The sequence below is a fragment of the Bos indicus genome, chromosome X, assembly GCF_029378745.1.
Source record: "Bos indicus isolate NIAB-ARS_2022 breed Sahiwal x Tharparkar chromosome X, NIAB-ARS_B.indTharparkar_mat_pri_1.0, whole genome shotgun sequence".
NCBI classification, from domain to species: Eukaryota; Metazoa; Chordata; class Mammalia; order Artiodactyla; family Bovidae; genus Bos; species Bos indicus.
The window spans coordinates 63,987,603-64,010,794 of NC_091789.1; the positions used below are offsets into that span (position 1 = coordinate 63,987,603).

The 23,192-nt window shown below is 40.7% G+C and overlaps 1 long non-coding RNA gene and 1 other non-coding gene across 2 annotated transcripts in view; both read left to right on the plus strand.

Moving 5' to 3' along the window:
• The window catches only part of LOC139181332 (uncharacterized), a 116,253-nt gene that overhangs the window by 87,838 nt on the left and 5,223 nt on the right, over nt 1-23,192 (plus strand). The window lies entirely within an intron of this gene.
• On the plus strand, nt 5,765-5,836 carry TRNAW-CCA (transfer RNA tryptophan (anticodon CCA)). The gene has a single exon. It is a non-coding gene; the product is annotated as a tRNA-Trp (tRNA).

The following is a 23,192-nucleotide window of genomic DNA, read 5'->3' on the forward strand; positions in this document are numbered from 1 at the left end:
GAAACTTCTCTCTTTTTAAGATTCCCTTCCCGGGACGGAACTCCGTCCCTCCCTCTTTTGTCTCTTTTTTTTTGTTTTTAATATTTTTTCCTACCTCCTTTCGAAGAGTTGGGTTGCTTTTCTGGGTGCCTGATGTCCTCTGCCGGCATTCAGAAGTTGTTTTGTGGAATTTACTCGACGTTTAAATGCTCTTTTTCCCCAATTCAGTCTTAAAGATAGATGAATATGTCCGTTTGTTTTCCAGAAAAACAAATAGAGGCTAGTTTTCTCTTCTGAGGGGTCAGAAGTACATCTCACCTAAAATGTTATAGTCTGAAGCACATTGGAATGGTCTCTTTGATCCCAAATATTTTCTTTATCAGCGAAAATATCCCTTTTAGAGATATTACTCCTTTCTGACTGGGCTTCCCTCGTGGCTCAGTTGGTAAAGAATCTGCCTGCAATGCAAGAGGCCTGGGTTCGATCCCCGAGTAGGGAAGATCCCCTGGAGAAGGAAATGGCAACCCACTCCAGTATTCTTGCCTGGAGAATTCCATGGAGAGAACAACCAGGCAGGTTATAGTTCATGCGGTCGCAAAGAGTCGGACACGACTGTGTGACTTACACTTTCATAGATACTATTTCTTTCCTTTAGGGGCTTCCTATAGCTCAGACAGTAAAGAATCTGCCTGCAATGCAGGAGACCCAGGTTTGATCCCTGGGTCAGGAAGACCCTCTGGAGAAGGAAACGGCAATCCACTCCAGTATTCTTGCCTGGAAAATCCTATGGAGAGAGGAGCCTGGTGGGCTACAGCCCATGGGGTCACAAAGAGTGGGACACGACTGAATGACTAACACTACTCCTCCTCCTCCTTTCTGACTCTCACATCCTGTTAGTTAGCATACTATATTAACCATGCTCTGTGAATATCTTTTGCAATGTTGTGGACATCTATCCCTTTTCTAATCATTCCCACTGCCCCTGGCCTGATCAACTTCAACAGTTACCACAAGGTCCCAACAGGTCCCTCTACTTATTATTGATATCCTGTGGTTCACCCTGCATTCTACCAGCAGGATTCTATTTCTAAAACACCATTCTGGTTATGTCATACCCTTGGTCAAAAACCGTAGCTCGCTTTCCATTGCCTGGAGTTGTAGTTTTCAAAGTCTATTTGTTCATTCGTTCATTCTTTGGTTTCCAGTTACCAGGGGATGCTTTTTTCATGCAAAATACTAGGTATCTGAAACCTCCAAGTGAAAAGCAGATAAAAAAAAGTGACATGCTCCAAAAAAAGGAGCTGTGCTTTAGTTGAAGCGAGGAGGGAGGACACAGAGCCTCCTTTTTTCCCTTGGCCTCAGGGAACACAGTGTGGAGATCACTGACTTACTCCTGAGATTCAAAGGGCTTAACTTGGTATTCAAGAATGCACTACCCCGGCCCTAACATGCATCTCCTGTTGGGCTTCCAACTTTCTCCCAAAGGAATTTGCTTCAGCAGTTTGGTCTCCACACAGCTGGAGCTTTCTCCACATTTTTTTTTTAACAAAAACTTTCTCTTTTTTTTAAAGCCACCCTTTAAAAAATATTTATTTAGTTTTGGCTGTGCTGGATCTCCGTTGCTGTGTGTGGGCTTTCTCTAGTTGCAGTGAGTAGGGGCGACTCTCCAGTGGCGATGCTCTGACTTCGCATTGTGGTAGCTTCTTGTGTCGCAGAACAGGGACTCTGGGCACCCAGGCTTCAGTAGTTGTGGCCCATAGGCTCAGGAGTTGCAGCTTGTGGGCTTAGTTGCCAGGAGGCATGTAGAATCTCTCCAGACCAGGGATCAAACTGGGGTCCCTTGCATTGAAAAGTGGATTCTTTACTACTAGACCACCAGGGAAGCCCAGCATTCCCCACTTTTTACCTTTTCCTGACATATGCATTGCTGTTCTCTCTTCCTTCATTGCACTCACCCTTCAAGGACAAGCTACTTCAAGAAAGCTTCTCTGACTACCTTGCTTCACAGACTACTCGATTCTCAGGGCTATGATGACTTTATCTTCCAAATAACAACCAAAAAAATGGAGACAGAAGCTGTTCAGCGAAGAGATTGCCACAGAGACTGTTTTTATGTTCTCCTTCTAGCTAAAGAAGTCTCATGGTGTGAACTGTGAGGCCAAGGTTCCATGAGTTTGTGTCCCAGCCCTGCTACTTGTTAGCCATGTGACTCTAATTACTGTGCTTCAGGTCTCTTATCTGTAAAATGAGGACAATAATAGTACTCATCTCAAAGATTTATGTGAAGATTAAATTGTGTCAAGCTCTTAGAACACTGTTTGGCACTTAGTAACCAGCTGATTGGAGAAGGAAATGGAACCCACTCCAATGTTCTTGCTTGGGAAATCCCATGGACAGAGGAGCCTGGTGGGCTACAGTCCATGGGGTCGCAGAGTCGGATACGGCTTAGCCACTAAACCACCACCACATGCAGTTGATAAAAGTTACCTATTATTAGGATAGCTCAGACATGAGGTCATGAAAGTCTGAGCTAAGGCAGAGGCCGTGGGGTGTCTATCAAGGGCAGAATTGTTGGGAGATCTAAAGGTAGGGAATTGTGGAGAGAGTAAGATAAAGAGAGGGCTTCCCCAGTGGCTCAGTGGTAAAGAATTCACCTGCAGTGCAGGAGTTGAAGGAGATGCAGGTTTGATCCCTGGGTTGGGAAGATCCCCTGGAGGAAGGTACGGCAACCCATTCCAGTATTCTGGCCTGAAAAATTCCATGGACAGAGGAGCCTGGTAGGCCACAGTCCTCGGGGTCACTAAGAGTCAGACGCTACTGAGGCGACTTCTCATGCATGGCAAGCAAGATAAAAAGACTAGTACACAACCAATGAAGGGTGAAACGGGTTGCTCTGTCATCAGAGGAAGGAAGTGCCCTGATAGGTGGTTCTTGCCCAGGCTGCTATCAGCAAGGCTGTATTCTCATGGAGCATGTGCTCAATAAGAGAACGATAACTATCATATTCCAATGCATATATATGGAATCTAGAAAAATGGTACTGAAGAATTCATTTACAGGGCAGCAATGGAGAAACAGACATAGAAAACAGACTCATGGACATGGGGAGAGGGGAGGAGAGGGTGAGAGGTATGGAAAGAGTAACATGGAAACTTACATTACCATCTGTAAAATAGATAGCCAATGGGAATTTGCTGTATGACTCAGGAAACTCAAACAGGGGCTCTGGATCGACATAGAGGGGTGGGATGGGGAGAGAGTTGGCAGGGAGGTTCAAAAGGGAGGGGATATATGTATACCTATGGCTGATTCATGTTGAGGTTTGACAGAAAACAACAAAATTCTGTAAAGCAATTATTCTTCAATTAAAAAATAATGAAATTGATCAACCGTAAGTACCTTAGCAAAATTCTATTTTTCAGTTAACTGGAAGCTAAGAGTATAGCCATTTGGAATTGGGCCCTAAGACAGAAGGTGTTGGGAGAGGTGAAAAGAGAGCACAGGGCACTGTCAGGAAGAGGCGGCTACATGGGAGCAGGTGGGAGCATTGTGCCAGATAGCATAAACTGTCTAAAATGTTAGCTGGTAGGATTAAAAGTGCACTAGCTGCCTGGGGCAGGAAGAGACAGTCCCAGAATAACTGAATGGAGACATGGAAAATCCCAAAGACAAATTTTGATAGCTTGCCTACTTCAAATAGAGAAGGAAATGGCAACCCACTCCAGTATTCTTGCCTGGAGAATCCCAGGGACAGAGGAGCCTAGTGGGCTGCTGTCTATGGGGTCACACAGAGTCAGACACGACTGAAGTGACTTAGCTACTTCAAAACATGCGTGTGTCCTAGAGTGTACATGGAGAGATCACAAGGTCCAAATTGTTTTGTTCAAGTATAATTGGGTTAACAATATTATGTTAGTTTCAAGTGTACATCATAGTGATTGGATACTTTCATACATTGCAAAATGATCACCACAGTAAGTCTAGTTACCATCTGTCACCCTACAAAGTTATTACAGCATTATTGACTATATTCCTTATGCTGTACATCCCTATGACTTATTTTAGAAGTGGAAATTTGTGCCTCTTAATCATGCTCACCAATTTGACTCATCCCACTCCCCACCCCCAATCCCTTCTCCTCTGGCAACCACCACTGTGTTCTTTGTATCTCTGACACCATTTCTGTTTCTGCTATTTTTTAAATTTTTAAAAAACAAGTTGTTTTAATTTGCTTATTTATTTATTTTGGCCACGCCTCTCAGCTTGTGGGATCTTAGTTTCCCAACCAGGGACTGAACCCCAGCCCTCGGCGGTGAAAGTGCAGAGTCCTAACCAGTGGACCACCAGGGGATTTTCTGTTTTTGTTATTTTCATTCATTTGTTTTATTAGATCCCACAGGTAACTGAAACCAAACAGTATTTTTCGTTCTCTGTCTGACTTATTTCACTTAGCATAATACCCTATAGGTCCATCTATATTGTTGCAAATGGGAAGATTTCATTCTTTTTATGGCTGAGTAAAATTCCATTGTATATGTGTACATATTTATCCATTTATTTATCATTGGCCACAAATTTCTGCCATATCTTGGCTGTTGTGAATGATGATGCAATGAACATAAGGGTGCATTTATCTTTTCAAATTAGTGTTTTTGTTTTCTTTGGAAAAACACCCAGAGGTGGAATTGCCAGATTGTATGTTAGTTCTAGTTTTAATTATTTGAGGAATCTCCACAGTGTTTTCCATAGTGGCCACACCAGTTTATATTCCCACCAACAGCACACAAGGATTCCTTTTACTCCACGTTCTCTCTAACTTTTATTATTTGTTGTCTTTTTGCTAATAGCCATGTGACAGATGTGAGGTGATATCCCATTGTGGTTTTCATTTTCATAATAATTAGCGATATTGATCTTTTCTTCATGTGCCTGCTGGCTTTCTGTGTGTCTTCTTTGGAAAAATGTTTATTCAGATCCGTGTGCATCTTTAGATCTGCATTAAGTGCCATATATTCATATATACAGCATACATATGGGTCTTGTGTTTTATATCCACTTAGCCACTCTGTGTCTTTTGATTAGAGCATATAGTCCACTTACATTTAAAGTAATCGTTGATAGGTGTGTACTTATTGCCATTTTGTTCATTGTTTTCTTCCTTTGATCTCTTAAGTTGAGCTTTGATGACTATCTTTAGTGTTATGCTTGGATGTTTTTCTCTTTTTGTGTGTGTAGCTACTACAGATTTTTGGTTTGTGGTTTCATATATATATATGTATTATTGTTTTAAGTTGATGATCTCTTAAGTTTGGATGAATCCTAACAACCCTGCATTTTCACTCCCTCCCATCTTTAATGTTTGTGACATCACATTTTACATATAATTGTTTTGTGTGTCCCTTTAACTGTTGTGGATATAGGTGATTGTACTACTTTTCTTTTTCAGCCTTTCTACTAGCTTTATAAATGGTTAGTCCACTATTTTTACTCTACATGTGCCTTTACCAATTAAATTTTTCCTTTTATAATTTTTATATTTATAGTTGCGGTCTTTTCTGCTTAGGGAAGTCCCTTTAACATTTCTTGTAAAGCTGGTTTAGTGGTACTGAACTCTTTTAGCTTTTGTTTGTCTGTAAAACTTTTTATCTCTCCTTCAGATCTGAATGGATTCCCTGGTGGCTCAGACCATAAAGAGCCTGTCTGCAATGTGGGAGACCCATGTATCCCTGGATCAGGAAGATCCCCTGGAGAAGGAAATAGCAGTCCCCTCCAGTATTCTTGGGCTTCCCTGGTGGCTCAGAGGTTAAAGCATCTGCCTCCAATGCGGGAGACCCGGGTTCGATCCCTGGGTTGGGAAGATCCCCTGGAGAAGGAAATGGTAACCCACTCTAGTATTCTTGCCTGGAAAATCCCATGGACGGAGAAGCCTGGTAGAAGCCTGGTAGGCTACAGTCCACGGGGTCACAAAGAGTCGGACACGACTGAGCGACTTCACCTTCACCTTCACCAGTATTCTTGCCTGAGAAATCCCATGGACAGAGAAGCCTGGCAGGCTACAGTCCATGGGGTCTCAAAGAGTCGGACACGACTTTCTTTCACAGATCTGAATGATAGCCTTGCCATGTAGAGTATTCTTGGGTTTAGGTTTTTTTCCTTTCATTATTTGGAATATATCATTCCACTCTTTGTGGCCTGCAAAATTTTCCTTAAAAGTCAGCTGAATTCCTTATGGGAATTCCCTTGCACTTGCTTTTCTCTCGTCGCTTTTAAGACTCTCCTTATCATTCATTTTTGCCAATTTAATTATAATGGGTCTAGGTGGGGACCTCTTTGGGTTCATCTTGTTTGGGACTCTCTGTGCTTCCTATACCTCGATATCGTTTCCTTCCCTAGGTTAGGGAAGTTTTCAGCCACTATTTCTTCAAATATGTTCTCTGCCCCTTTGTCTTTTCCTTCTGGTACCCCTATAATGCCAATGCTGGTATGCCTGATGTAATTCTAGAGAGCTCTTAAACTATCCTCATTTCCCTAATTCCTTTTTTTCTGTTCAACTTGGGTGATTTCCTCTACTTTGTCTTACGGTTTGCTGATTCATTCCACTGTATCATCTAGTCTACTGTTGATTCCTTCCAATGAACTTTCAATTTCAGTTATTGTATTTTTCAGGCCCTGTTTGGTTCTTCTTTATATTTTCTAGCTGTTAAACTTCACTGTGTTCTTCAGTTCTTCTCCTGAGTTTGTTGAGCATTTTTATGATCATTACCATGAGTCTTTGTCAGGCAGATTGCCTAGCTCCACTTCATTTTATTCTTCTCCTGAGGTTTTGTCTTGTTCCTGCCTTTGGAACATATTTATCTGTCTCCTCATTTTGCCTAATTTTCTGTGTTTATTTCTAAGGATGAGGTAGGTTGGTTACACTTCCTGTTCTTGGAGAAGTGGGCTTATGCAGGAGACATTTAATCCGGCCCAGCGGCAAACTCCTCTCTGGTCACCAGAGCTATATTCTCTAGGATTGTCCCCTCTGTGGGCTATGTGGGCCCTTCTCTTGTGGCAGAGCTGACTACTGTGGGCACACTTGTAGGTAGGATTGGCCCCCAGTCTGGTTGGCTGCTGCCTGCTGGTGGCCTGGGTCACAGCCTGACTGGTTGCATGGTTCGAAATGTCCCAGGGCTGGTGCCAGCTGGCTGGTGGGCAGGTTGGGTCCTGGGTTGGCTGGCCGTTGTGTCAGGGGGGATCCAGAAGCAGGTGCTGACCTACTAGTGGGTGGGGTCGGGCCCCAAGTTGGCTGATTTGGGGAGCCAGGGGGCCTGGGTCTTGTCCCAGCCTGATGTTGGGCAGGGCTAGGTCCTGGGATCCCTGGCTATGGGGCAGGATGGTGGTCTAAGACTGATGCCAGCCCACTGGTGGGCAGATAAGACCCTGGCACTAATAGGCTAGAAGGAGGACTTGAAAATGGCACTTTCCAGTGTCCTTATGGTAAACAAGCTCCAAAAAGTGGCTGCTATCAGTATTTGTGTCCCTGGGGAGAGTCCCAGTTGCTTTCTGCCTCTCCAGGTCATTCTCTGAGATCAGCAAGCGAATCTGACCCAGGTTCCTTTCAAATTACTGCCTCTGCACTGGGACTTGAAACATGTGAGATATTGTGCAAACTGTTAAAGAGCAGAGTCTCTGTTTTCTACAGCCCTCAGTCTCTCCTGTATGCAAGTTCTGCTGACCTTCAAAGCTGGATGTTCTGGGCACTTGTCCTGCTGGGGCAGAACCCCCAGGCTGGGGTGCCCACTGTGGGGCTTGGACCCCTCACTCCTTGGAGAGAACCTCTGCAATTGTGATTATTCTCCTGTTTGTGAGTCAGCTACCCAGGGATGTGGGTCTTGACTATACTCTGTCCCAATTCTTCTTACCCATCTCATTGTGATTCCTTTATATCTTTAGCTGTGGAAGATAATTTTTGTTAATCTTCGGGTTCTGGTGGTAGTGATGGCCTTTTTTTTTCATTTCTGAAATCAGTAATTTGTGCCTTCGTTTTTAGTTAATCTGACTAGAGGTTTATCTATTTTATTGATCTTTTCAAAGAACCAGACTTCGGTTTCATTGATTTTTCTCTTTTGTTTTCCTGGTATAACTTTCATTGATTTCTGCTTTAATTTTTTAATATTTCTTTTCTTCTGCTTACTTTGGGTTTGATTTACTCTTCTTTTTCTAGTTTCCTAAGGTGGAAGCTGAGATTATTGATATCAGGTCTTTTTTTCTAATATATTAATTCTATGCTATAAATTTCCCTCTAAGCACTGCTTAGAATTTTTAAATATTTTTATTTTCATATAATCCAAAATGTGTTTAAACTTCACTAGAGACTTCTTTGGCCTATGTGCTATTTGGAAGTATACTGTTTAATCTCTAAATATTTTGATATTTTTACAGGTATCTTTCTGCTATTGATTTTTTTAGTCTAATTCTACTATGTTCTGAGAGCATACTGATATAATTTATATTCTTATAAGTTTTGTTAAGATCTGTTTTATGACCCATGAATGTGGTCCATCTTGGTGAATGTTCCATTGAGCTGGAGAAGAATGTGTATTCTGCTATTGTTGGATGAAATACTCTGCAGATGACAATTAGATCCCGTTGACTGCTGGTGTGGTTCAGTTCAACTATACCATTATTAACTTTCTGCCTGCTGGATCTGTTTATTACTAATAAAGGGGTTTTAAACTCTCTAATTAAAATAGTGGACTTGTCTGTATCTTCTTCAGGTACTATCCATTTTCACATCATGTATTTTGATGCTCTGTTAAATATACACATAATTTCCTTCCTCTAAAATCTGCTTTGTCTAAAACTAATATAGTTACTCCCACTTTCATCTGATTAGTGTGTTAGCATGTTATATGTTTCTCCATCTATTTACTTTTTAAAATTTGTTTATTTTTAATTGGAGGATATCTTTTAGCATCCTTTTACTTTTAATCTATATGTATCTTTACATTTAAAGTGTGTAGATAACATATAGTTGGGTCTTGTTTTTTTTATAATCCACTTGGATAGTCTGTCTTTTAATTGGTGTATATAGACCATTCACATTTAAAGTGATTATTGATACAGCTGGGTTAATACTGACAATATCTGTAATCATTTTCTATTCATTTTCCTTGATTTTTTACTTATGTGTGTGTATTCCACTCTTCCACTGCTTTCTATGGCTTTTTTTGAGCATTTACTATTATTCTATTTTCTCTCTTTCTTAGTATATTAATTATACTCATCTTTTTAATTAGTAGTAGTCATAGAGCTTACAATACACATTTACACAAATATAAATAAACTTTTAAATAACACTATACTGCTTCACAGGCACTGCAGGTACTTTGTAGTAGAATACATCCTTTATAAAATCACTGTCATTCATTTCACTTTTCCATAAACTATAATTATTCAATCAGTTCAGTTCAGTCAGTTCAGTCGCTCAGTCATGTCCGACTCTTTGCGACCCCATGAATCGCAGCACACCAGGCCTCCCTGTCCATCACAAACTCCCGGAGTTCACCCAGACTCAAGTTCATCGAGTCAGTGATGCCATCCAGCCATCTCATCCTCTGTCGTCCCCTTCTCCTCCTGCCCCCAATCCCTCCCAGCATCAGAGTCTTTTCCAATGAGTCAACTCTTCACATGAGGTGGCCAGAGTACTGGAGTTTCAGCTTTAGCATCAGTCCTTCCAAAGAAATCCCAGGGCTGATCTCCTTCAGAATGGACTGGTTGGATCTCCTTGCAGTCCAAGGGACTCTCAAGAGTCTTCTCCAACACCACAGTTCAAAAGCATCAATTCTTCGGCACTCAGCCTTCTTCACAGTCCAACTCTCACATCCATACATGACCACAGGAAAAACCATAGCCTTGGCTAGACGGACCTTTGTTGGCAAAGTAATGTCTCTGCTTTTGAATATGCTATTTAGGTTGGTCATAACTTTCCTTCCAAGGAGTAAGCATCTTTTAATTTCATGGCTGCAGTCACCATCTGCAGTGATTTTGGAGCCCTAAAAAATAAAGTTTGACACTGTTTGCACTGTTTCCCTATCTATTTCCCATGAAGTGATGGGACCGGATGCCATGATTTTCATTTCCTGAATGTTGAGTTTTAAGCCAACTTTTTCACTCTCCACGTTCACTTTCATCAAGAGGATCTTTAGTTCCTCTTCACTTTCTGCCATAAGGGTGATGTCATCTGCATATCTGAGGTTATTGATATTTCTCCTGGCAATCTTGATTCCAGCTTGTGTTTCTTCCAGTCCAGCATTTCTCATGATGTACTCTGCATAGAAGTTAAATAAGCAGGGTGACAATATATAGCCTTGACGTACTCCTTTTCCTATTTGGAACCAGTCTGTTTTTCCATGTCCAGTTCTAACTGTTGCTTCCTGACTGGCATACAGGTTTCTCAAGAGGCAGGTCAGGTGGTCTGGTATTCCCATCTCTTTCAGAATTTTCCACAGTTTATTGTGATCCACACAGTCAAAGGCTTTGGCATAGTCAATAAAGCAGAAATAGATGTTTTTCTGGAACTCTCTTGCTTTTTCCATGATCCAGCGGATCATGTAATTATTCAGTACACTGTTGCTATTATTATTTTGAGCAAACTTTATTCTGTTAGGTTAATAATAAGAAAAATAAATGATTTCACTTTACCTTCCTTTATTCCTTCTTTAACACTCTTCCCTTCTTTATATAGATCTGAGTTTCTGACGTTATTTCCATTTTTCTTAAAAAATTTAACATTTCTTGTGAGGCAGGTCAATTGGTGAAAAATTCCTTCAATTTCTGTTTGTCTGAGAAAATATTTCTCATTCACTTTTGAAGCATAGTTTTGCTGGATACAGAATTGTAGTTTGCTGGATTTTTTTCTTTCAACAATTTAAGTGCTTCATTCCTCTCTCTTACTGCTTGCATGGTTTCTGAAGAGAAATCATATGCAATTCTTAACCTCATTCCTCTATATGTAATGTGTTTTTCCATTTTCAAGATGTTCTCTTTGTCTTTGATTTTCTGCAGTTTAAATATGATATGCCTAGGTGTAAGTTTTCTCACATGTACCTGCTTTGTGTTCTCTGGGCTTCTTGGATTTTTGCTTTGGTGTTTGTCATTGCTTTTGGAAAATTCTCAGCCATTATCACTTCACTCATTAATTTTTTCCTTTCTTTCATCTCCTTCCGTCATTCCTATTACATACGTGTTACATTTTTTGTAATTTTCCCACAGTTCTTGAATATTCTATTGAATTTGATCACATTTTCAGTTTGGGACATTTCTCTTGGCATACTTTATTTATTTATTTATTTATCTATGGCCGTGCTAGGTCTTTGTTGCTGCATGCAGTTTTTTCTAGTTGTGACAAGCAGGGAGCTATTCTTTGTTGCAGTACGCGGGCTTCTCATTGCTGTGGCTTCTATCGCTGTAAAGCATGGGCCCTAGGGCATATGGGCTTCAGTAGCTGTGGCATATGGGCTCAGTAGCTGCAGTTTCCAGGCTCTAGAACAGAGACTCAATAGTTGTGACACATTGGCTTAGTTGCTTGCTCTGCAGCGTTTTCCCAGATGCTGGAAAAAAAATCTGTGGGATTTTCCCATATCAGGGATTAAACCTGTGTCTCCTGGATTGGCAGGCAGATTCTTTGCTACTGAGCCACGAGGGAAGCCACTTGCCATATCTTTAGATGACTTACTCTTTCTTCAATCATGTCCAGTGTGCTGATGAGTTCATCAAAAGCATTCTTCATTTTTGTTACAGTGTTTTTGATTTCTCACATTTCCTTTTGATTCTTATTTTACATCTCTCTTTACATTGCCCATATATGCTTACATTTTGCCTCCTTTTTTCATTAGAGTTCTCAACACATTAATCTTATTTATTTTAAGTTCCAAGTCTGATAATTTCAAAATATCTGCCATACCTGAGCCTGGTTCTGATGCATGATTTGTCTCTTCAGATTGATTTTTTTTTTTTCTGCCTTTTAGAATGCCCAGTACTTTTTTGTTGAAACTCAGACATGATGTACTGAGTAAAAGTAACTGAGGTAAATGGAGCATTAGTGTGAGGTCTTATGTTAAGCTCTCTAGGAGTTAGGCTAGTTTTACTGTTTTTTGTAGCCATGGGGTCAGAGGCTAAAATCTGCCTAGTGTCTTTGTTTATCTTCTCCATTGTTATTGGGTTTCCCTAGATTCTTCTTCTTAAACAGTGTCTAAGGCCTGCAGGTCTTTCAATCTCCTGTTATTATATAGGATCCCAATTGAGGCGTAGCAAATTGTAGGGGAAGGAGAAATGTTCTATAATCATATAATTAGCTCTCAGTTTTTAGTGATCCATGTCCCTGAGTTGTGACCTTCAAAAGCACTAATTAACATTGCTCCTGCCCACCAGTGTAGGTAAGACAGGAAAGCTAGTGGAGTTGGGCATATATTCCTTCTTCCAGGGTGGTTCCATTTCACTGTAGCCCACCAGGCTCCTCTGCCCTGGAATTCTCCAGGAAAGAATACTGGAGTGGGTTCCCATTTCCTTCTCCAGGGGATCTTCCTGACCCAGGGATAGAACCCATGTGTCTGGAATTGCAGGCAGACCCTATACTGACTGAGCCACCAGTGAAGACATTCCAGGGTGGTTAGACTCTGATAAAACCCAAATTAGTTAGTCTAAGATAAAATCATTTCCCTTGGTTTTTCCAGTAGTCATGTATGGATGTGAGAGTTGGACTATAAAGAAAGCTGAGCGCCGAAGAATTGATGCTTTTGAACTGTGGTGTTGGAGAAGACTCTTGAGAGTCCTTTGGACTGCAAGGAGATCCAACCAGTCCATCCTAAAGGAGATCAGTCCTGGGTGTTCATTGGAAGGACTGATGTTGAAGCTGAAACTGCAATCCTTTGGCCACCTGATGCGAAGAGCTGACTCATTTGAAAAGACCCTGATGCTGGGAAAGATTGAGGGCAGGAGGAGAAGGGGACCAGAGAAGGATGAGATGGTTGGATGGCACCACCGACTCAATGGACATGAGCTTGAGTAAACTCTGGGAGTTGGTGATGGACAGGGAGGCCTGGCGTGGTGCGGTTCACGGGGTCGCAAAGAGTCAGACACGACTGAGCGACTGAACTGAACTCAACTGAGGCCAGGCCTTAGTTAATGAGAATAAAGAACTCTAGGCTTATTTTAAATGGTTACATTTCCCCCTCCTCTACCTATAACAATTATAAGTTTTTCACCAAACCTGAGAACCTGGTGGGGATCCTAAAGGTAAAAACTCACAAAAAGGAGTTTTTCTCTCTGAAGCTAGAACATGCTCCTTCTCCAGCAATTAGTTGATTACCTGATTACCCGTTAAGTGCTCCAACCAGGATCCAGCAGTGGTGATTGTATTCACCTGTCTTTCCAGTTTTCAAGGTAAAAACCACAAGGCAGTTTGCCCTGTGACCTCAATTTTCTGTGATTTTAAGAGGACTTGCTGATTTTCATGTCCTTAAGCCTTTGTTCTTGTGACAACTGGAGTGACAACTTCTAAGCTTTTTACATGTTAAGAAACTACAAGCTCTTTCTAGTCTCTCTTCTGTGCATAAAGGTATATAAAGTTTTCTATTTATATAATTAACAACATATAACAATATACATTTTATAAACTACTTCTAAAGTTAACACATTGTGTACATTTTTGTGCCATTAAATATTCCCCCTATACTACATGCCTAGTGACATGATTTTTCATTAACACAGTTGAAACATAATTTCTTTAACCAATCCCCTATTTGAGGGTTCAATTTGTGTCCTTTTCTTTGTTTTAAAAAAATTCCATGATAAATATCCCTGTATATAGGGGCTTCCCTGGCTGTCCAGTAGTTAAGACTCTGTGCAGATTCTACTGCAGGAGACAGTAGAAGATCCATGGTCGAGGAACTAAGATCCCATATGCCTCTGCTGCTGCTGCTGCTGCTAAGTCACATTAGTCGTGTCCAACTCTGTGCGACCCCATACACTGGGGCTCGCATACATACCAGGCTCCCCCGTCCCTGGGATTCTCCAGGCAAGAACACTGGAGTGGGTTGCCATTTCCTTCTCCAATGCATGAAAGTGAAAAGTGAAAGTGAATTCACTCAGTCGTGTCTGACTCTTAGCGACCCCATGGACTGCAGCCTATCAGGCTCCTCCATCCATGGGATTTTCCAGGCAAGAGTACTGGAGTGGGTTGCCATTGCCTTCTCTGCCATATGCCTCTAGGTGTGGCCAAAAAATAAACAAAAAATAAATATCCTTGCATATACACTAATGTATGTAATACTGGTTATTTACTAAATATAAATTCTTAGAGGTAGATTTATTGAGTCAAAGGTAATGAACGCTTTTAAATTCCCAATCTATACTGTCAAGCTGCCTTCCAGAAAAGCTGCACTAATTTACTTCCCAATTGCAGTGTGTGAAAATGTCCAACACTGGATATTTTAATTGCTTATAACTTCGCAAATTTGGTGAGGGAAAATGGAAACAATATATATTTTTTTATCAGTAACTTTTAATTTCTCTTTTTATGATATTACCATTATTATTGTTAATATTATTATCCTAAGCTACATTCTGGACTAAATGTAAGTGCTCAAGACCATTTATTGATTAAAAGAACTCCGAAAAATCAAAATTACTTTGTAGGCAAAAGTTATATATTTTTCACCCAAGTCTCAGGAATACAATTTTTTTGGTAAATACACAAATTAGACCTCTGCTCCACAGTGTTATAGAAGGAAGTAGGAAATATTTTTAACAATCCCTGCATGTTTAACTGAAGACAGACAAATCATGAATTTCCCAAAATAAACATAAATTAGGCACCTTTTGCAAACTTCCACATACTGGTGAGAAGAGAATGACCGTTTCTCTAAAATAAATTTGATAAATTCATAATCTTTAAAACACCTAAGTTATTTGCCTTTCATATCAACAACTTACCTAGACATTTCAGAAAAATCTGAGTATACACTTAGAAGCAAATCCATGAAGGAGGCTATTTAGGTGGTATTATTAGGCTGGCATAAATTGCCTTGTATGGTTCTTCAATTGCTAATACTTGGATGGAGGTAAGCTGGAAATTACTTTGTTGATTTAAATTCACATTGCAAAGTAAGATGGAACCTGTGTATTACATATTTGATTCTGGATTATTTTGCCAGAAATAATCAGCTCCCTCAGAGGCTGACATGAGAACTACCTACTTCAAATATGAAACTGGATGAGCTTTCATTATTAGCAATGTGATCTGCATGGTTGGGTGATTTATTCCTTTCTGGATGATAAAGAGATGGGATAATAAAAGATAAGGACCCACCCCTGAAAGACTAAGCAAGCACCAAAATAAGGCAAGCTATCAAAATGTGGGTTTCATGTGCATTTACGTATTTTAAAACTCATTTCCAAATTGCTAAGATTCTAACTTACAGGCAAGTCAATTTCCAAAGGAACGGTATACACCAATGCCACAAGGAGGGTATTCTTTATCTACAGCTGTTAAACACGTTGCTATCACCTCTCTAAAATATCTTTAAAATAGATTTCTTTACAGAAACTCTTAAATGGATCCTTTCAATATATCTGAGCTCACCACTATTCATGACAACCACAGATGATCCAAATAACTTGTTTCAGCCAACAGATTCTGTTTGCCCCAAATTCAGCCTCTAGACAGGGTACTGTTAGACAATGTGTGAAACTGACTGATCTGAATTTGCCTGCTCCAAATTTGGCTCAAGGCTAAGGAGGTAGAAGATAAAGGTAAAAAGAAGCCAAGAAACCAGGTCCTGAAGAACACTGAGCCATTTGAGCATGATGATAACAGTAATAAGAAAAATAACAACAAAATTTGTTGAACATGTCTTATAAGCTAAGGGTTTTACATCCATGAATTCAAAAATTCTTACCACAACCCTACAAGCTAGATCCCATTATTAGCCCCATTTTAGACATGAGGCACAGGGAGGTTTGGTAACTTGCCTAAGTTGACCTAAGTAGTCAAGGTATGGAGGTGGGATTCAAATCTAAGAAGGCTGGCCTCAGAACCAAGGACTGAAACCACAGTAGCATTTTGCCTGTCCTGCTACATGAGTGTAAAGTGCATGTCACCCACTTTTAGAACTTAAAAAATAAAGGGCTTCCACACATTCTTGCCTAACTTTTTCTCAAACCACCCTTCCCACCCTACCTGGAAACACAGCTTTGCTCACCTTTTAAAGAATCAGGTGTTGTCCGTAGTGAAGACACGTCATACTCAAATGACTATAGGAAACGATACAACTGGAAGACTTCATTTTGCATTTTTTGGTATTTATCTCAAGGACAGACTATAAAGTATGACATAGTGCCTATGCTTCCAAGAGCTATGAAATAGAGATGGGAAGAGAAGAGTAACTCAGCTAAAAGTTCTTTTTCATTCTCTTTATACCCATCAACATTTTTCTCACAATACATGGCATTTATCTCACATTACAATACTAGGTCAAGGTCTAAGTTGCTTCAGTCGTGTCCGACTCTGTGCGACCCCGTGGACTATATCCCGCCAGGCTCCACTGTCCATGGGATTCTCCAGGCAAGAATACTGGAGTGGGTTGCCATGCTCTCCTCCAGGGGATCTTCCTGACCCAGGGATTGAACCTACGTCTCTTATGTCTCCTGCATTGGCAGGCGGGTTCTTTACCACTAGCGCCATACTAGTGTCTTCCCAACTATGCATCTTGAGGATGAAAACATCTCACTCAAAAACTAACTATGCATCAAAACCTGACCATAAATGCAAACATAGTGGTTTGCATCAAGTACTCTGGTCTCATTACCTCAGCAACATGGGATTTGGCTAATTATGCTCCAAAGAGAAATCCACAAATTCCTGGAAGGAGCAAATTCAGGAACTGAAGGCAGAGACAAGGAGCTAAACGGTAATATCACTGGTGCTATAAAACAACACTTCTGCAATTACTGACACTGATTTCAACTACATAGCAAAAGTAAACACTATATATATATTTTTTTAACTATAATCTTTAAGACATGTTTTACCATGGTTGTCCAAGATTGGGTGCTTAGCTGAATTACAGCTGATTTCTCCATGAGTGCATGGAACAATGCTCAATTTTCAGAAACTATGATAAAGTCCATTTCAGCACATTCTTGTAAGTCTGAACTTTAAAAAACTTTCATGAGTTACACAGCAACATTGACCACACCTCAAGTTCCAGTATATTATCTTGGACAAGAAGCACAAGTGAGTTGATTTTATTGAAACAGTGATACCTCACCAACTTGAAGGAGACGCAAGTAAGCAAAGTAAACTTATCACTTGCCAGTACCTGAGTGATACCATCTGGAGACTTCAAGTGCTCAGTCTCTCAGTCATGTCCAACTCTTTGTGACTCCATGGACTGTGGCCTGCTGAGTTCCTTTGTCCATGGGATCTCCCAGGCAAGAGTACTGGAGTGGGTTGCCATATTCCATCTCCAAGGGATTTTCCCAACCCAGGCATTGAACCCTTGTCTCCTGTGGCTCCTGCACTGGCAGATTCTTTACCACTGAGCCACCTGCGAAGTCCAGAGACTTCATGACTTACCACTGACTCATGGTATCTGTAGAGTAGAACTTGGTCCCAAGGGAATTTCAATGAACATTTGAGATGGACCTTCAACCTGTATCATCACAGCTATTTTTCAAATGGGTTCATGTGGCCCTAATTGAAAGTGATAATCCCTGATACTTTAAGGGCCCCTGTTAACAGAAATGATGACAAAAAGTAAACAACAAAGATGTGCTTCTATGCCATCAATGTTTTCCCCAACCATTACTGTCTAGCACCGAGCACCAGGTCAAAAGTTCAATAACTTCATCACCAGTCTAAAGGCAAGAAACATTCCCATGAACAGTTTTCGATAAGAGCTATTACTGTAGACACATCATCATGTTAAGTACTACAATAATATTTATTTTATTATAACACACACAGTCAGTGGACAGGGAGAGATGAATCTTTGCTGTTCATTACATAAGAGGACAAATCAAGTAAACAAATTCCTTTTGGAGTATTTTTTTAAAGGCTACTATAATAGTGAAGAAAAAATTAAAAGCATAAGTACTTCTCTTCTGACATTTATCTAACTTGAAGCAGGACAAAGGGCATGATGGAGCAGTCATTACAGAAAAAAAATGTCCTATTTCTCTGGAAATTGGGTTTCTAGAACTGAAGTCTCAGTCAGAATTCCTCAGGGCTTTAAGACGTCATTTTCAGGCTACCGAAGCCAGTGAAAGCAGAAAGTCAAGAAAAACCCAAGTCCTTCACTTTTGAGTATACAGCTTATTTCTCTTTATCTGGTAGTTAATTATCTTATTCCTACTTGTTGGATCATTTGTCCAAAATTAATTCAACTTAATATATATTGAGTGACCTATGCACAGCCTGGGCTTCCCACTACCTGCCTTTTCTACTAGCTTTTCTACTAGCAGGTGGGCAAACTCAATGAGAAGAAAAGGTCCATATTTCGAAGAGGTTTGAGAGTTGAGCAAGGCAACATCATTGGCTAAGTTGAGAAATGAAGATTTTCCATGAAATTTCAATTCATTGTGCCCTTCTATCTCCCATTAACATGGATAACTGAGACTTGGTGGTATTCTCAAGGCCATGGGAGATACTTTTACAGAAAGGCTGCTCAACTGGTGAAACCTGATCTGAATAATTTTTCTGGCTAAAATAATCTCTTGTCATCTGGCATAGGACTTTGGGCAAAAAATTAAATCTCTTGTCTGAAAAAAACAAATTGTTCTTTCTATCAGCACCTCAGCTGCACAAATCTCTGCTAAAGGAGGTTTACTTACTATTTGGTCAAGAATTTAAGTTGTGCTCTTGAACTTTTCACAACAGAAACAACTTTGTGTGCCCCACAACTGATACCTAACTTATCCAGTTTTCACTTCAGACAACATAGGCTAAATCTCCACTACAGGTGCACTTTAGAGAATCCATGATGAATCAGTGCTTCATTTAAAAAATTTTTAATAGGAGGATAATTGCTTTACAATGCTGTGTTGATTTCTGCCATTCACCAGTGTGAATCAGCCATAAATATACATACGTCCCCTCCTCTTGAGCCTCCCTCCCACCCCTCTAAGTCGTCACAGAACACTGGGTTGAGCTCCCCATGTTATACAGCAACTTCCACCTAGCTGGCTTATTTATATATGGTAATGTATATATTTCAACAGTATTTTATCAGTGCATTCCACGCTCTCCTTCCCCTGCTCTGTCCACAAGTATGCTCTCTAAGTCTGCATCTCTATTCCTGCCCTGCAGATAGGTTAATCAGTATTATTTTCTAGATTCTATACATATGCATTAATATATGATATTTCTTTTTCTCTTTCTGACTTACTTCACTCTGTGTAACAGGCTCTAGGTTAATCCACCTCACTAGAACTGACTCAAGCTTGCTCCTTTTTATGTCTGAGTAATATTCCATTGTACATATGTACCACAACTTCTTTATCCATTCATCTGTCAATGTACATCTAGGTTGATTCCATGTCCTGGCAATTGTAAATAGTGCTGCAATGAACACTGGGGTACATGTGTCTTTTTGAATTATGGCTCATGCAGCTCAATATCAGAAAAACAAACAACTCAATCAAAAAATGGGCAGAAGACCTAAACACATACTTCTCCAAAGAGGACAACCAGATAGCCAATAAACACATGGAAAAATGCTTAACACTGCTCATTATTAGAGAAATGCAAATCAAAACTACAGTGATGTATCATCTCACTCCAATCAGAATGGGCATCATAAAAAAAAAATCTATAAACAATAAATGCTGCAGAGGATGTGGAGGAAAGGGAGCCCCCCTGTACTGTTAGTGGTAATGTAAACTGGCACAGCCACTATGGAGAACAGTATAGAGATTCTTTTCAAAACACTAGAAATAAACTACCATATGACCCAGTAATCCCACTACTGGGCACATACCCTGCCTGAGTGCTTCATTTTTATAAAATAATTTTTTGTGTTGTTGTTGTCATTTAGCTGCTAAGTCATGTCCAACTCTTTTGTGATCCCCATAGACTGTAGCCCACCAGGCTCCTCTATCCATGGGATTTCCCAGACAAGAATACTGGAGTGGGTTGCTATTTCTTTTTCCAGGGGATCTTCCCAACCCAGGGATAGAACTTGGGTCTCTGGCATTGCAGGCAGATTCTTTACCATCTGAGCCACCATGGAGGCTCACATATGAGTGTGTGTGTGTGTGTAGCTGCAAAAAAAAAAAAAAAAAAGACTCTAAGTCTATATACCAATTAACCATGATTAACATAAATGTTGAGATTACCAATGACTTTTGTTTCTCTAATACTTTTATTTTCTTCTGAATGTTGAAAAATGACATCTATTTTTAAATAGAAAAAAATCACGTTGATGTAAACTTTGCTTAGGGTATCTGATAATTGACAATGCAGTCTACTAGACATATTAAACAACCATATGTATAACATTTCCATGTTCTAGCCTTCGATTAGCTTATATCATTCAAAGTTAAACTATCTGGACTACATTAACTTAGCACTTATAAAAAAACTTATATTGAGCTATAATTTAATGTTTGCCCTATTCCTTTACAGAGGGTTAATAGAGAAATGCCAAATATGATTCTTCTTTCATACCATTTGAATAAGTGGGAGGTAGATGAAATTGTACCTTTCTCTTGCCAACCAATGGAAAGCTTCTCTTTTTATCTTTTCAGGAAGCATACACCAACTTAGAAACATGAATACTGTAATGTATCAACCTTTGTGCATGCTCAGTCACTCAATTGTATCTGACTCTCTGAGACCCCATAAACTATAGCCCACCAGGCCCCTCTGTCCATGGAATTTTCCAGCCAAGAACACTGGAGTGGGTTGCCATTTCCTTCTCCAGGGGATCTTCCTGACCCAGGGATGGAACCCACATCTCTTGCATCTCCTGCATTGCAGGTGGATTCTTTACCACTGAGCCACCTGGGAAGCCTCATGATACCAAATCAGGTGTTAAAAATACCTACCCTTTCTACTTTGGTCAGATGGCCTCTATTTTTTTGCTTCAGCTTTTAAAAAGTTATCTTGCAACTATTCTTTCATATATGCTGTGATGCGCTGGGTGTCCGACTCTTTGTGACCCCATGGACTGTAGCCTGCCAGGTGCCTTTGTCCATGGGGATTCTCCTGGCAAGAATGCTGGAGCAGGTTCCCATGCCTTCCTCCAGGGGATCTTCCCAACCCAGGGATTGATCCCAGGTCTCTCACACTGCAGGTGGATTCTTTACCATCTGAGTCACCAGGGAAGCCCAAGAATACTGTAGTGGGTAGCCTATCACTTCCCCAGGGGATCTTCCCAACCCAGGAATTGAACCAGGGTCTCCTGCATTGCAGGTGGATTCCTTACCAGCTGATCTACCAGGGAATCCCATTCTTTCATATATAACCTATAACTACTCTTTTGGGAAGTAGCACGCTATAAATCTTAAATGAGTAAAAGGCTTTTGGCAAAGACCTTGTGACAATGATAAAAGTCCAGGTGTGCTCCAAATACTAAAGACAGAGCCTTGGTTTCCCTGATGCCTCAGACAGTAACGAATGTGCCTGCAATTCAGGAGACAGGTTCAATCCCTGGGTCGGGAAGATCCCCTGGAGGAGGAAATGGCAACCCATTCCAGTATTCTTGCCTGGAGAATCTCATGGACAGAAGAGCCTTGCAGACTACAGTCTATGGGGTCCAAAGAGTTGGACGTGACTGAGGGACTAACACTTCCACTTTCATTTTTCTGGTTTCCCCTGCCCTCCCCGCTGCACAACCCCTTATTCTCCCATCCTTTAGTTTGCTGTCCAGAAGGGAAGAATTCCTCTCAGAGAGTAGAGAATCTTTAGTTCAGAGAGAGCGTGAATGACTCAACCAACACCACACAGTGAGCAATAGAACTGACCAGAAGCCAGGTCTCCTGACTTAGAGCACAGTTCCCTCTCCATTAGACTATGAGGGCATTCCAATCCTTCTGATAAGTCAGGGAAATCTAAGAAGCATGCACATAAAGGCACATATTTTTAGCCTCCCTCACACATTTCCTTTGGCTTAGCTTATTTAGGTTCCAGAATAACTTTAGTCCTAGACTCTATCTTTTAACTCCCAAATAGTATACTGCCTGTCTTTGGAATTCTGATTACAAAGTTCTTTATTCATCTACTCAGATCATCTCACATGTTAAGTGGCTGCCATGTGCAAAGCTGTGCATGCCATGCTAAGTCACTTCAGTTGTGTCCGACTCTTTGGGACCCCATGGACTGTAGCCTGTCAGGATCCTCTGTCCATGGGATTCGCCAGGGTAGAATACAGGAGTAGGTTGCTATTTCCTTCTCCACATGTGCAAAGCACTGGGCTTCTATTCAAGAGAAGGCACTGGCTTCCTCAAAGAACTGCTAGACACAAACTGGTGTTGTGAACAGAACAGCGGATCTGGAGACCTGGGTTTTCATTCTGGTGCTGCCCTGGATTTGCTGTCTGGCTTTGTACAAAGTCACTTGGCCTCACTCAGTTTCAAGTTTCTCATTTGAAAATTAAGGTGATAATATCATTGGGCCTGTAAGAGAGTTACTTTAATTGCTGTGTGTGCGTATGTTAGTCACTCAGTCGTGTCTGACTCTGCAACCCCATGGACTGTAGCCTGCCAGGCTCCCCTGTCCGTGGAATCTCCAAGCAAGAATACTGGAGTGGGTTGACATTCCCTTCTCCAGGGGATCCTTCTGACCCGAGGATCAAACCCGGGTCTCCTGCACTAGAGGCAGATTCTTTACTGTCTGAGCCATCAGGGAAGCTACCATTCATTAAAAACTGTGTGCCAGCCACTGTCACACAGCCCTCTGTGTGCACAATATGATCGAGTCTTTAGATGACCATGTTTACAATCAATACACTATTATTTCCCCTACTGTACTGATAAGAGCACTAAAGCTGGAGAGATTAAGCAACATTCCCAAAGTAAGTAAGGAAGTCGTGGATCTGGGGTTTGGATCAAAGTGGACTCCAGAGTTTCCATAGCCAACACCACTGGTCCCTCCCAACATAACAAATAATTAAGAATATACCTTGAAAGGCATTAAGCTAATTTTAAAGCATTCTCATTTACTCTACTTCTAC